Below are 12,919 nucleotides of genomic sequence, written 5' to 3' on the forward strand. Positions count from 1 at the left end.
TACTTTTTACTACTATCTGCATGAAACTGAAACTCTAGTTGCACCATACAACAATAAGCAAAAAAGCCATAGTCATAATCAGAATAAAAATTGTCATTACTGTCAAAGGTGGTAAAAGCAAAGCTGCCGGTGGGTCAGGACAAGTTCAGAGGTAGTAAATCTGGCACACCTCAGTCCTGAGACCTTGCAAACTCAACACAAAGCCATGGCCGGTAACCAGCAGTGGCCATGCTGTGGTGCTGGGCTACGGGATCAATATGCAGGACCAGTCACAGCTGCCTGGCCAGGCTGGTGATGGGGACATCTCAAATGGGACTCAGCACCAAGAGGGTGCAACCGAGCTGAGCGCTGCGTCCTCACCGACTCCTGGAGTGGGACATCCCATGCAAACGGGGACCCTTGCGGAGAGACACCCACCACCAGCGCAGCGACATGCCTCCAGAGGCACGTGTGAACATCTCATGCTGGAGCTGGACCTCAGTCCTGGAGTCCTTCAGAAGTGAATCAGCATTTGGCTACAAGAGCAGCAGCGATAACCCCAGGATCCCGGAGGGAACATCTGATGTTTTCTTTGGGAACATTTGATGCTTTCTTCCTTTTCCTGAAAATATTGATTAAAATGCACTTTAGAAGAGAGTGTAAGCATGGGATTTCTTTATGTGCGTAAAAGGAAGGAGAAAAAAGTGATACATTTTAGATTGGACACATATTGCTGCTTCAGACTTTTCATTTCAAATACTTGATTGTTCCTTCCGTCAAAATTTTTATTGTCTAAAAGGCTTAGGATTTTGAATGTGGTTGTTAAAACTGAAATTGGGGATTACATGACACAACTCTTGGATCACTCTCATCTTGTAAGAGGGCGTGAGAAGTTGTTTGGGCTCCTGCACACCAGGGCAGCTCGATGAGCTGTTAGGTCGCTGGACATGGCTTGTGGAGAATAAGCAATAAAGGTCTGTGTACGTGGGTAGCTCAGATGAGAAAAGGAGTTTTCCTTGCTGTTCTGAAGGATCCTGGGCACTCAGGTGCCTTGGGGTGAGGAGGTGATGGTGGAGAGGTGGAAGATACAGGTAGAGACTGCAAAAGATAATTTGTTCTGCCGCAACAAAAAAATCCAATTATTTATTTTACTGGGTAACCCACTCACATGCTGTGCTTGCTGGAACATTAGGAAGAGAAACTGCCTCTTTTTGATAAAGCACTTTAATATCCCTGAATGAAGAGGCTACACATATAGAAGTTATAAGTTATATGTGAGCCAAGAAAGAAGAAAAACCTGAGAATAGAAAGCGGGGAAGGAGTGAGAAAAAAAAGGGAAATGATAGTGAGAGATATGTAAATGAAGACAGGGGCACAGAGTGATCTTTCTTAAAAGCTGAAGTTCCCACCTGACAAGGAGATGTCTCCAAAGCCTATGGGACTCCCCACGGAGGTTACAGACGTGCTGCCTCAGACCCACGGTAAGGGCAGAACCTCTCCGGGAGCCACGAAACAGGATGGAAATTGGCCCCTGAATGCATGGGCTGGGAAAATAAACCCATGTGCTTATGGGAGAGCTGAGGGAATGCAGGGGGAGGCAGCTCGGAGGAAAACCAAAGAAAGCTAAGTTCACCCAACTGCTAAATTCTACGTTTTGTTTCTTCTGCAGTACATTCGTGTTGGCATGGTGGTGTTACGTGATGTGCCCTGGGGAATGGCGGGGGGCTGTTGCTGTGTCTTGTCCCAGAGCTTGCTCGGTGTCTGATATCACAAGCCAACCCTGGAACGAGCCTCCTTGGTGAGTGGGAATGTGTTGTAACACTGAAGTGAGATTCAATTGGACAAGTGAGATTTTAGTCCCCCCAGATCATCCCTGAACACCAGCAATGAAGTGTGTAACTCCTCATTTTGTCTCTGTGAGTATGTCTGTTCTCACACTGCCCTCAGCTGTGCTGCATATCCTCAGCTTTCACAGCAGAACCTCATGCACCATCGGTATTTGGGCTGGAGTGGGTCAGCGGGCACACATGGGTGGCAGACCAAGGCCACCGCTCCTGGCGTTGTGTCCTCCCTGGGAGGGTTGTCTGCGATATCTCATTACAACCATTCTGGTTCTTCCTTCCATTGAATTGCAAATCTCCCCAGGGAAGGTTTCTGGGATATGAATGGGGAGGACACATGGCTTTGGTCAAATTCTGCTGTTCATTCCCCTCAGAGCATCCCAGCTTCCATTATTGTTTGGCGAGTGATAATAGAGTCCCTGACTACTTGGCAGAGGACACACATGGACCTGCTGGAGAGGGGCCAGAGGAGCCCCAGGAATGACCTGAGGCTGGAACAGCTCTGCTGGGGACAGGTGAGAGAGTTGGTGTGTTCAGCTGGAGAACAGAAGCTCTTGGGAGACCTTAGTGTGGCCTTTCCAGACTCAAAAGGGGCCCATAAGAAAGATGGGGACAGACTTTTGAGCAGGGCCTGTTGTGACAGGACAAGGGGTGATGGTTTAAACTAAAGGAGGGAGATTCAGGCCGGACATGAGGAAGAAATTGTTGCCCTGAGGGTGGTGAGAGCCTGGCCCAGGTTGGCCAGAGAGGTGGTGGATGAACCATCCCTGGAGACATCCCAGGCCAGGCTGGACGGGGCTCTGAGCAACCTGAGCTGGTGAAGATGTCCCTGCTCATGGCAGGGGGACTGGGGAGCTGGGAAGGCCTTTCAACCCAAACTATTCTATGATTCCATTATTTTATGATTCTATGATAACAGGAACTGAAAATATCACGCTAGCTGTCACACCCAGTCAGAGCAGAGTGAAAACCAGGAGACGCGATCTGTGACTATTTGGAAGTAAATAATTGAGGAACTGGGGAAGACGCCAACCTGCTGAAGTCAGAAGTGCCTGTCCCTGCCACCCCACACACCCAGGATCACCGACACAGGACATCTCGGTTACCTGTGCCCCTTCTGAGACGAAGGAGACCTGAGTGAACATCACCTTTGTGCAGCAGAGTAAGGACTGTTCTGCGTTAGCGATTCCTGTCCTGATCACTGTTAGCATTGTTCGGCTTTTTTTCTTTTAACTATTTCTGAGTGCTAACTGAGGAGCTGCTGAGCAAGGAGCAAAATAAACGGCTGAAGTCTCAAACCCCATCCCTGCCCTGCAGCAGCCTGTTGCTCCACAGCGTTTCATGGGCACCGAGAGACAGAGCTCGGACTTCACCTCAGGTAAGAGTTAAACCCAGGGCTGGAGCCTTCTGTTGGTACCTTGGTAACAGGCACCGTATAATGCAAAATCATGACAAAAAATGTGCTCCAGGATTCAACTGAGCTACCAAAACCCCTTCTGCCTTCAGCAGCTGGAATGTCTGATATGTCCCCTGCCACCTCAAAGTGTGCTTTGCTTTGAGAGACCTGCTTCCCAACCACAACCGCACATCCTCTCTGAAGTCGGTTTTACCTGCCCAGCGTAAAATCAGAACCTAGCGTCTCATATGAATTATTTAGATTTATATTGCTATGTCTCGTTATGCTTTACTGCTCTTTAAAAGATGTTCAGATTAGAAGTCCTGTGCACCTGCCAGGTACATAGCAAATTCTCCATGGATACAATGAACATGCAGAATTTCTGTGTTCTCGGGGTGGATGTGCTATGTATTTATAAAAGCAATTCAGCTCTTCTATCAGTGGTTTCTCCATCATTCTGTTGCAACCACCGTGAAGACTTGGGGGATTTTCCCTGTCGGTGTTTGGGTGATGAGGAGTTTGTGACATGGTGGCACCTGGAGATGTGGTTCCTCAGCCAAGGCATCGAAGTGGCAATTACAATTTTCCTCCCCTTTCCTTAAGTTAATAATGTGTATAATAGTAGTAGCATTGTGTGTTGGTATTTATTACAGTAACAGACAAATGAAGAAGTTATTGAGCTTATAGGTATACAGTATTTATTCCTGCTGTAGTAAAGTGCAATGCTTACATCTTTAATGGTAAATTCCTGTATCATCAGACTCTCATTTAAACAAGAGTTTGTTCCGCAGCACTTGAGAGAGCCAGAGTGCGTAACGTAAATCTGTTTGCTTAGATTGGGCAGATTTATGATACCGGATCGTTTATAGCTTGTGCTTTTTTCTCTGGTTCACTGATTATGGGTTTACCTTGCTTTCTCATGCTTCAGCTCATCATGTCACGTTGCAGCAGAACCAGTTCCTCTCATTCCTCTCATGCTGTTCACCCCAAGGGACACCCTGTGCTGGATGCTGCCCACGTCTGGCTCTCCATCCCTTTCACTGTCGTTTACGTTGCACCCCCTGTGGGAACTGCACAATCACCTTTGTCATCAGGAGCGATCCAAGCCTCAGTGAGTTCACATACCAACTCCTTTCCCTGCTGGCCATCACCAATTTGGGTTTGTTTCTGTCTACAACACCAACTGTGATGAGTGTTTTCTGGGCCAACCACCTGGAAATCCATTTTGATGTCTGTTTTTCTTGGGGATGGTTCATTCTTCCATCTCCTTCATGGAGTCCTTGTTTTTTCTGGCCATGACCTTTGGAACAGGCTGCCCAGGGAGGTTGTGGAGTCTCCTTCTGTGCAGACATTCCAACCCGCCTGGACACCTTCCTGTGTAACCTCATCTGGGTGTTCCTGCTCCATGGGGGATTGCACTGGATGAGCTTTCCAGGGCCCTTCAACCCCTCACATTATTCTGCGATGCTGTGATTCTGTTCTAGTCCTCTATCCTCACTGGTGCCAGGACTGGTCTGGCTGCTCCGTGCAGATGTCCAATTGCGCTGCCACGTGTAGACCTCACATTCAGTAACTACTGTGGCTTTGCTGTAGCCGTTCTCTTTCTGGCATTTCAGCCACAACCTCATCTTTGTGTCATCCACACTGATTGCTTGGGCCATTCTAAACATCACATCCCAGAGGGAACATCTCAGGCTTTGAACAGCTGCCTGTCCCCTGATCCTGTACATCCCCATGGTTGGCTTGTCCATGGTTCACCAGTGTGGCCAGAATGCTTCCCCTTTCATTCACCTCTTCATGGCCAACATCTACCTGCTGGTCCTCCCATGCTGGACCCCATCATCCACAGCATAAAACCCAAACTAACCCACAGTGGCATCGTCAGGGTCCTCTTGCCAAGAAGGACCTTCTCCCCATGACCTGAGACATGTCCCTGGCAGAGATCTGTGCTCTGGGAAACACTCACTCAACATAATGATCTGATGCAAGTTCATAATTTGGAAAGTGCATTTGCTTTATGTCATGTGGGGCATCTACTCTATGAAGGTATGAACAGCTATTTTTGATATCCATACATTAAAACTGACTCATCAGAAGTCCCGGCGTGGAGTGGGTCACAGCTGCCACCCAGGTCTGTCCCCTTGTCCCTGCTGAGCAGTGCTCTCCATGACCTGTCCCCAGGTGCTTTCTTGGGTCCATAGGTTTTAGTTGACTGTTAGAACATTTTATAGGCCACAGTTTCCTGTAGTTATCCCTGTCATCTCACTCCTTCATTTTTTTACTGCTGAGTACCTGAATAATGCTCCGTTCCATCAAAAGGCTGCACAATCAGTCACAAACTGATTTCAGTGACAGCACAACAGTCATGGATGATTATTTGATATTTGTCTTCATGTTTTACTGTAGATGAAGTTTCATCTGTTCCAGATGATTTTGATAAGGCGAGCAACATGAAAATGGTAATTTAAATAATCTCAGCCCTCTCTGTTTTCCACCTGATTCTGTTCACCCAATCCATAATTTGCAATATAACCTCTTGTTTGCCAGATATCATACAGTGACACATACGGTTCCTGCAGCCCCTCGTGATGATCCGTGCTGTTTGTTGTTCTTTTTCTCTGCTCCTTTCTTTCTCTTCTCATGTCTTTAAATCTGAAGGTCTTTGTAGGAGGGATTGTCTTTTCATTTTGCACTTCTAATACCATATTAAAGTGTCTGATCTGTGCTTCAGTGTGTAGCAAAGGTACAGATACTAAATACTGCTGCTACCAATTGCTTCTCTTCCCGGGATACCTGGCTGGGATGCTAAATAACAACAAAAATGCCAAATAACAATAACAAAAATTGCTACACTTTCAAATGCAAAAATCTAGATAAATAAATATCAGTGCTGGACTTGTGCTCCAATTTGATGGCATGTCTATATTTTGATTTGTATGGGTCAGCCATGTGTTATCCAATTAATGAAATAATTGTGAAATGCCTTGTTGTTCAAAGGCAGATTTGTCACTTTGGAAAGCCCAGTTCTTAAATCTTTACTGTGCCGAGAGGGCTGGAAAGAGAAACAAGTGTCAGAAAGTCCCGAGAGCACTGGAAAGGAAAGGAGCTGCACGCTCCAGAAGCAAAGGTTTCTGTGTTGTGTACCAAATTAGCAGCATATATTTAGGGCAAGAAAGAGCTTTTCTTGGGCTCGGGATGGTAAGTAGGAGTCTCTTTGGAGAGATCAGTGGTGGGAAAAACAGGGAGCAAAAAGCTGAGGTGGTGGAGAAAGGGGGTGAAGGCAACATGGAGAATATTGTGGAAAACATTAAGAATGGTCATTGAGGCATCTCAGTGGGAGACTGTGGTGGTCCAGGGGGGAGAGACAAACAAACAAATGGGGCAGGAGAAGGGTTGTCGTTCAAAGGACAACAAGGTGATACGACATTTTGTGTTACTGTTCGTTTTACAGCAGGGACTCGAGCACTTATCCCATTAATAAAGGGTATTTCTAGCTAAACACTGCATACCACAACACTGTCTACCTGTGGAATTTTTTTGATCTAGATAGAAATAAGGCAGAAAGACATACTGGTTATGGCTGGGATAGAATTAATTGTCTTCATCATAGCATGTATGGGGCTGTGCTTTGGACTTGTGATGAAAACAGTGTTGGCAACCCAGGGATGTTCTAGTTGCTGCTGAGCAGTTCTTGCACAGCATCCAGGTCTTTTCTACTTCTCACACCACCCCACGAGTGAGTAACCTGGGGGTGCACAAGGAGCTGGGGAGGACACAGCTGGACAGCTGAGCAAGGGATTTTCCATACCATACGGTATGCTCAGCAATAAAATGTGGGGAAGAAGGAGAATAAGTAGAATTCACCTATTAAACTGCCTTTATCTCGATACATGAGTTTTCTCACTTTTACCATTCCAATTCTCTCCCCCACCCCACCAGGGGAGCGAGTGAGCGGCTGTGTGGGGCTGAGCTGCCTGCCAGGGTTAAACTGCGACAAAGGACTGGTAGAAATATTGAATTGCTGAGTAAAAAAGACAACTATATTTATCATCATAAGTGTTTCATAGCTGCAGCAGACACACTCTGTAGCTTGTGTGCAGCCGGCTGCAAAACACTATCAATATCTCTAAAATCCAGCCAATGCAGCTGGGAAACTTTTCTTATCAATAATGCATCTACTTTGAGCTTCAAAAGAGTGATTTCTCCAAGTTCAGGAAAACTGTGTGAATGGAGGGTCTTGGAGAGTTCCGCGGAAAGCATTTTTCTGTTCATTTTCCTCCGTACTGGGTGTGCGTGTTCTTTCTGATGTGCAGAATACAGCTTTTAAAGACAGCTGAGATGATGGGTCTGATGTCTTCAGTTACCTCAACTCTAACGTTTCCCCCAAAGTCTCTGCTCTTCACACAAACTATTTTGTGGCACAGAGAGCTTCTAGGAAGACTCTGGTTGAAACACCTTCAGGGACAGCGTTCACCACCGTCTGGGGTCACTTGTTCCAGTAGTGGGTTATAGTCACAGTTAAGAACCACACTGTGTTTTACCTTGAAATGTAAATCCTAAAGCCATTTTGGAGTTGCCAACAGGCAGCATTACAGTGTCATCTTATATGCAAGTGGGCACCAGCCCTTCGGCATAAAAAATTATAGACCTGCTCTTTTTAATACACAAAGACTCAAAGCACAAGGGAAACCAATGTGTTGGACAACCCTCTAATTCTCCATCCTGCCTGTCCCATGAAGATGGTGACTCGGGGCTGTGTGAAGCACTTTCTGTCTCACCTCTGTGTCTTGCAGCTCATTCTGGAAAGAATTTCAGATTTAAGGCTGCCTCGATTGTCTTGTGCAGTCCCTGATTCGATGGTCGTGTTTCATCGCTCCCTTGCCCGGCTGGTGGGAACTCAGCGGGTCATTCACTCATGCCCGCAGATACAGATTTGTATGTCTTCGAACCTTGAGATAGCTGTAGCCCCACCAGGATGAGGAACCTCCTGTCTGGCTTTGACACCCTGCTGGGACTCAGAGGGTCCCCATTTTCCCAGTGTGTGTTCTTTGCTACAGACCAGAGACAGAGACCATTGTCCTTGCAGGGTCCAAGAGTGCAGAAGAGAAGGTCAGGGAATCTCTGCTGTGCGGGGCTGTGCACCCTGGGTCACGTCTGAGAAGGAGAAGCATCAGATCTCTGTACGTTATTACCTATTAAATCCACACTGAAGTGGCTGCACAACATTTTGAATAATGCATGAATTTTTCATTACATTTTATTGAAAAATTATTCACTCAGGTAAAATAATGACGGGCAAAGCATCACTGCCTGCTGGAAATGCCTTCACCATCACGTGTGCCCTGATTACAATCCCCAGGTCTTATCCTTAAGCCACACTGTCTTTTCCGCTAATATTTTTTAATAGCTCTGATTCACTCTGTTAAACATTTTTAGCCATTTTAGAAAACACACACCCCAAGGAAAGCCTGTATACTGATTAATAGCATCTTTCAGCACAGTGTTTTTGAACTCCTTGCAATCTCAGGGCAGAATTGAAAGCAAGATTTAAAATCTCATCTCCTCCAGGTCTGTTTGCACTTATTTTCAGGTCCACAACCCTGTCTCACAAGAAGATCATGCATCCCAAGCAAGGAGGAATCTGGGAGATAAAAGATGTACATCCCTTCCCTCTGTAACAGTCCTTAACCAAAATGAATGTGAGACACATCTGGCTCCCTCCTGAGCATCAGTCAACAGGCTTTATCCTTGATGTCACACAAAGCATCCTGCACCAGCAAGCACGAAGTAGACTTACGGACACAAGTCCCCAGGAAAAACACTTGGGCCTCCAGGAAATATGGGCAGGATGGCTGGTCAGACTGCAGAAGTTCTGAGGGTAGTGGTTTTCATGGCTATGAAAACATAATTATAAAAAATAGATATAATCCTATAAAAATAATTATAAAAATATATTGAAATACATATAAAAATATAAGACGTAGTTACTGAAAGTATGTAGCTGCAAATATGTAAGGCAAATATAACTGTGGTAAGCAGTGCTGCCTTTTATTAGACGAATTTACAGTCAGAAAACTATAAAAATCTTTGAAACTCTCAAGCTGTTCTTCCAGACTGAGAGGCAGCAATCTTCATGGCTAAATATAACCGAAGAGGAGCGGCTCTGAGATTTATGGCACATATCTCGCATTTCTGTTTTAACGCCCGTTTTTAGTATCCAGTGGAATCAGGATTTTGCATTTTTACGGTGTTTTGCTGGTTGCCTTGGCATCCATCTCTGAGGTAAGCTGAGGTTTCCCATGTTTTCCCGTGTTTGTTTGCAGCAGCTGCCTCTGAGGCCGCGGGGCAGACGTGTGCCCACCACCGCTCCCGGGAGCTCTGGGCAGCAGCTGGGATCTCCATCCTTCAGAGCCTGGACCACACGTGTGAGACGCTCCAGGTGGAGGACACAGCTGCCCTGTTGTCGCCAGCCATAGAATCATCAAATCATTTTGGTTGGACGAACCCCTCAAGATGATTGAGTCCAGCTGTTAACCCACCCCTGTCCCTGCCCCATGTCCTGAGAACCTCCTGTCCGTCTTTCCAACCCTCCAGGGATGGTGACTCCAGCACTGCCCTGGGCAGCCTGTTCCAATGCCCAACAGCCCTTTCCGGGAAGAAATCAAGAACAGTGTGGCCAGCAGGACCAGGGTAATGACCAGCCCCTGGACTGGGTGCTGCTGAGGGCAAACCATGAATCCGGGGGGCAGTTTTGGGCCCCTCACATCAGGAAGGGCCTTGAGGTGCTGGAGCGAGTGGAGAGAAGGGAACGGAGCTGGTGAGGGGCTGGAGCACAAGGGTGATGGAGCGGCTGAGGGACCTGGGGGGTTCAGCTGGAGAACAGGAGCTCGGGGGAGACCTTCTGATCTCTGAACTGCCTGAAAGGAGCTTGGAGCCAGGGGGGTCGGGCTCTGCTCCCCAGGAACAAGCGCCAGGAGCAGAGGAAACGGCCTCAAGTTGCGCCAGGGGAGGTTGAGGTTGGATGTGGGAACAATTTCTTCCCCAAAGGGCTGTGGGGCATTGGAACAGGCTGCCCAGGGCAGTGCTGGAGTCACCAGCCCTGGAGGGCTGGACAGACGGACAGGAGGTTCTCAGGACATGGGGCAGGGACAGGGCTGGGTTGTGGTTGGAGTCTTCCAACCAAAATGACTCTATGATTCTACCTAAACTGCACACTGTCCCATCTCGGTCGCTGTGGGTCACTTTGGCTGTTAGTGCTGCACACCGTGATGGGGTCCAGCTGCCTGCTGCACCTTGGGAGGCTGGGACAAGTTGTGGGATGAGGGACCAGCTCAGGGCATCTCTGGGGTGAGGTGCAGAGCCCACAGAATGCTGACAGCCCACCACAGGCAGGAAGGGACCTACAGACCCAGCTGCTCATCTCAGGGTTGTTCTTACCAACCAATATTTAGATTTAAAGATTGTGTTGATCTTAACCTGGGAAGCCAGTGTGCAGAGACCCCAGCATCTGGCTACCTGCTGCACATCGCTGGTTTCTGCAGAAGACAGGAGGAGGAAGGTGGGCAGACACCCACCCCAGGGGATGGAGGGGAGAGCAGAGTGTCCTCCTGATGTGCAGACAGCAGCAGTTTCCCTGCTGTGAGCCTAAAAGTATGAACCAGGCCCCACGTGGTGGTGATTCAAGGTCCAGCAGAAGGGGTATCTGTAAATACCATAAAGAACAGAATTTCAGCTGGTCATCTCAGTGTTACATTACCATGTATGTATATAAAAGGCTGGGAAGATCTGAAGTCTGCACTCCTTGGATTTATTAGTGTCATTGACGCTGTTAACACAGGAGGTTTGTATCAGGGAGATGTGTAAGTGTACGATGATGTTTGCTCTTCTCTTTAAAGAGGGCCAGCACCTGGCGTCGCCTTCAGCTGGAGAGTACTTGTGAACCACTGACAGTCTGTTGTACCGTGGATTTATCCATTTCTGTCTTTCGCAGTCACAGTATCGAAGAAACATACAATGGTTTGTGCTGGAAGCAACCCCCCTGCCATGGGAAGGAGTGCCTTCCACCAGACCAGGTTGCTCAAAGTCCCGTCCAACCTGTCCTTGAATGTCTCCAGGAAGGGGGCATCTACAGCTTCTCTAGCAATCCTGTCCCAGTGCCTCAGCATCCTCATGGGGAAGGATTTCTTCCTCATATATAATCTAAATCTACCCTGATTTTGTTTATAGCCATCACACCTCACCCCATCACTACCTGCCCTTGTGAAAAGTCCCTCTCCAGCTTCATCCTTGCAGCAAAGGTGGACAGTGCTGGGTCTGCAGGGGTGCTGGGGGACACAGGCTGTGCAGAGCAGTGGTTCCTGTGGTTCAGCACTGGCGAGACCGTGTCTGGGCACTGGGTCCAGTCCAGGCGTTCCAGTAGAGCAGGCAGTGACAGGTTAGAGATACTGGAGCCCAGACTGCTTGTGTTTTACTACAAAACCATCTACTTCAACTGATACCTCAACTAGATGTATCCACACCTTTTCCACCATCAAATCTGCTGTGGTCATGGCTGCAGCTTTTGATCTCTTTGTCTTGATCTCCACCCCCTCAGACATACATCCCTCCTGACAAACTTGGTGGCACCAACACTAGTATGGGGTTGACCACCCAGGCAGCACTTCTGGTGTTCCCACCTCCTTTCTCCTGAAGATGCTGCAATATCCCTGGGTAAAAGGTCCCTCTCACTCTTCCTTGTCTACACCAGGGTGTCATCACTGTAGCCAAGTCACATTTATGTGACACTTATGACACAACAGCATTTATGGCTTAAGTGTTTGCTCTTTCCACAATGGCTTCAGACTCACTGTTACTTGTTGTGTTGTACATCGTAATCCTTAGGACTACCTTGAGTATCGCATCTGAGGAGGAGTGGTCCAGGGCCTTGAACACTTTCATCTCCCATATCTGTGCTGTCCTAATCTCTGACATCCCAGTGGCTGTGTGGCAGTGGACTCACACAGCTCAGAAAGGCAACAAGAATTAGGTTAAAACCTAAAAGGCAAACTCATCACCTGGTCCCAACTTTAATAACTGCTAAGACCAGGGAAATAAAATCACAGTTGGAAGGCGTGCCGTTTTTATGGCCAGATGCTGCTTCTTGCATTGCACACATAAGATGCTATTAATTAGAAGAAATGCACATAACTCTGAGAGATCTAACTGCATAAATATTTTAACCAAACATCTTTTCCTCTGTTGATTTTCCTCTTACAATAATGGCTAATGGAGAACGATGTTCTGTCCACTTTCTTTGGTAAGAGAAAAAAAAGGGTGGTGAAGGAATAAATACTTCAATAAAGTTTAAAATGTGGCAGCAGAGTACTGGATATATCCACCAATATTATGCTAGGAATATCAGCAATTTGTATCACTTAATTAGGGAACACAGCCATCACGAGGATCAGGAAGGGGTGATCAGTAAGAACAGTTATTCTCAGCGGTTACAAAGGAGATTAACCAGCAACAGCAAACTCAGGTTGTCACCAGACTGGCCGTTGTAAGAACCAGGTCTGTGGGAGGTCCTGGGGGTGGGAATCCTGCCGGATGAATCCTCTCAAACAGAGCAGACAAGCTATGAGACACTCCACCAGGGTGGGTTTGCCACAGGTGTCCCCGGGGTCTCATGCACAAGAGTGGAGGTTGTGAGTCTGCACCACCAGCC

This window comes from Columba livia, chromosome 1 (assembly GCF_036013475.1).
Source record: "Columba livia isolate bColLiv1 breed racing homer chromosome 1, bColLiv1.pat.W.v2, whole genome shotgun sequence".
NCBI classification, from domain to species: Eukaryota; Metazoa; Chordata; class Aves; order Columbiformes; family Columbidae; genus Columba; species Columba livia.